We start from the raw sequence: 3,178 nt of genomic DNA, 5'->3' as shown, positions 1-3,178 counted from the left end.
TGGAGTAATGATGCTGAAAATTCAGCTTTGCATCACAGGAATAAATTATTTTTTTAAAGTATTCAAATAGAAAACTATTATTTTAAGTTGTAATAATTTTTCACAATATTACTGTTTTTTTTTTCTGTATTTACACCCAATAAATGCAGGCTTGATGAGCAGAAGAGACTTCTTTCAAAAAACATTAAGAAATAGTAATGTTTCCAAACTTTTTGACCTGTACTGTGTATATATATATATGTATGTATATATATATATGCTATATATATATATATATATATATATATATATGTATATGTATGTGTATGTATGTATGTATGTATATATGAGCTCATGTAATGACTGTTTAATAAAAATAGCATGCATAAGAACCTTTGTGTAAAGGTCTTTTTTTTTTTTTTGATGCATATAGACTGTAGCCTAAGACTATCCCACGCTTTGAAATGAACTCACTAACTATAAATTTTCTAATGGTTTTTAAGGATGTTAAGCAATGTTATATTATAATGTTATTGTTGTTTTACTTCGTCCTTTTCATCTCAGTTTACAAAACCAACATTTTACAATTACATTCAGTTCACAATCTGTCCCTTTGCGCTTACCTGGCGGCAGTTTTTCAAGTGAATGATTTTTAATAACTCTGATTGATTTGCAGTTAATGCCAAGGGCGGTAATACCCATTTTGGTTGTCCACCTACTGTACCTCTGTTTGTTCCTGGAAAGGCAGTGGAATCAACATGGTGAATGTAGTATGTCCAGTTTACATTCATACCCACATTCATATTATAAAGAACATGCTTTTTAAGGGTCACAAAATAATTACTTATATAAAATAAAAGTACCTATTCAGGAATATGTGATTTCCCAGTGCAGGCAAAGATCCCTATAAATTCCATATAAAAGTAAGGAAAAAAAAAAAAAAAATTAGTTCAAATATTTACCTATATTGTACATCGGCCTGTGAATATATCAATGCACAGAATTTGAAAAATATAAAAAGTGTCAGGGAATAAGTTCAATCACTAAAAAATATGCTGTTTTTTTCATAAAATAGGTGTGTATTCCTTTTATCTTTGTATTGGACCCTCTCTGAAGGAAACTTGGGAATGAAGGTGTTACTTTCTCTACACAAATTAAATGGCATAATGCATAAATTGTGTGGAGTGCTTTGTAAAGATAAAAGATTAGGGTTATGCCTTTACTTTTGTAACATTTCCTTACAGCATTGCAAACCACACACAAGCAAAAGCAACATTCATCCATAGATGTACAGTTTATTTTTTGACCGTAAGAGGGCCAATTGTTTTATAGTGTAGTTTTAGCCAATAGGAGAACGTTTTTGTTTTGCAATGATGATTTCGGCGTTTTACATTTGGAAGAGAGCATTTTATGTAATTACTAAGTTATTGACATTGTTCTCCCATTAACCTTTTCACTGAAGCTTTTGAGACTTATTCTGACCAATTTGGAGAGAATTCAGAAGAAGATGCAAGTCACAATGAAACAGGACATTAAAGATGTTACAATACACGTGCTGTAAAAGGGCTGAAGGAAGGCTTTATCATAGATGCTACCCATGAAAGATGTTACACAGAGTATAGTAAGAGTATTTTAGACTGATAAATGGAAGGAAAATGTATGCATATATATTTATAGTTTTGCTTAAATGTTTCTGTATACGTAAATGTATACATTTGAAAATTGAAATGAAGTCATTTGATATATCAACTATATATATCAGTCAATTGAAATATATCAATTGAAAATTAACTATATATCAGTCATTGTATTAAACAAACGGTATAAAAATAAAAAATAAAAATAATTTTAGAATAGTTTGTAGTATCATATATAGAAAAACCAAAGTTAAAAAAATAAAGAAAATAAAACATTATCCTTATAAGATAATTACAGAAATTACAAAAGAATTAACTTTTTTTCTCCACCAAATTTTTGCAATTTTTTGTCTTATCTCTTTGGTTTGTAAACCATGTACTGAGGGATTTAATCCTGAGTGGTACAATGTGAAACATTATACTGGCTTCAGTTTCCTGCTGTCAAATTATTCAGGAAAGCGATGGAGAAGCGTCATGATGACACCAGAAAAAAACATGACTAAAATAACAACAATGAAATATGTACTGCGGGTTTTATAGAAGCTTTGCTGTTTCCAGTGCTTAGCTTTTGCTACTTTTTTTTACTTGGTTGCACTGATAGGCATATGTTAAAAATATGAGGCAAGCTGAAAGCAGAGAACAGCCACAGTATAAATAATTCCACATACATTGACTTATGACCACATTTTCACAGGACCATAGTTAAACAGTGAGGGAGCATTTAATCTCACAGAAAAGGGTTTTTCAATTTTAGATCTACGGTGGGAATAACCGCACAGTGAGTCCTAACATAATTGTCACCAAAGAAATGTTACCGAGCCCCAGGCTGATGCTGATCCATTTGTCACCATGCCATTGGTCATTATAGATGAATATCTAAAGCGGATTACACTATAGCCACATATCTGTCCAAAAGCCATGATTATCAGCACGCCGTGACATTCAGCTATGAATACATGTATAAAATATGCTTGAATAACACACTCCACATATGCTGGTATAAGCTCTGAGGGTTTCCACATAATAAAATGTCTTGCATTAAGCGTGGCAAAATGACAGTAGTCCTAATATATCGATCAATGGTAGAAGTTACAGAACAGGTAGTGCATAGGATGATGTAAGGTTCTTCTCTGTTGAGATCAGAACTATAAGTCCAAAGTTGGATATCATTGTAAAGACATAAACCCAAGAGAGAAGCAGGAGATTGAAATTGGGATGGGAAAGAATCTTGGAGTAACTTTCAGTCCCTCCAGGGAGGAGAGCAGCTGTGTTTAAAAGGTCAGGTTGTCCATTGTCAGCTCTTATACATAAAACCTGTGGAGAGAAACAACCAGACCTATAGCATTTCATGAATATAGCATTTCAACTCGAACATAAATAAACAAGCGTAAACTAATTAAAAATAAAAGATTACACATAAACAGGTAGCTGTAAAAAATAAAAATGCATTATACACTCACTATAGAAGTGTTCCACTATTACAGTGTAATAGATTTGCTATGTGGATGTCAGGTTGTCTAGAACAGAATAGCTATGTTCAGAGTAATATAAACCTTAACTAA

At 31.8% G+C, this 3,178-nt stretch overlaps 1 pseudogene; it reads right to left on the bottom strand.

Moving 5' to 3' along the window:
* Positions 1-2,290: 2,290 nt before the first annotated feature.
* On the bottom strand, positions 2,291-2,908 carry LOC122144829 (annotated as a pseudogene).
* Positions 2,909-3,178: the final 270 nt, after the last annotated feature.

This window comes from Cyprinus carpio, unplaced genomic scaffold (genome assembly GCF_018340385.1).
Source record: "Cyprinus carpio isolate SPL01 unplaced genomic scaffold, ASM1834038v1 S000006769, whole genome shotgun sequence".
NCBI lineage: Eukaryota > Metazoa > Chordata > Actinopteri > Cypriniformes > Cyprinidae > Cyprinus > Cyprinus carpio.
Note: the sequence above shows the minus strand (reverse complement) of the source record. Positions and strands in the feature narration are given on the sequence as shown.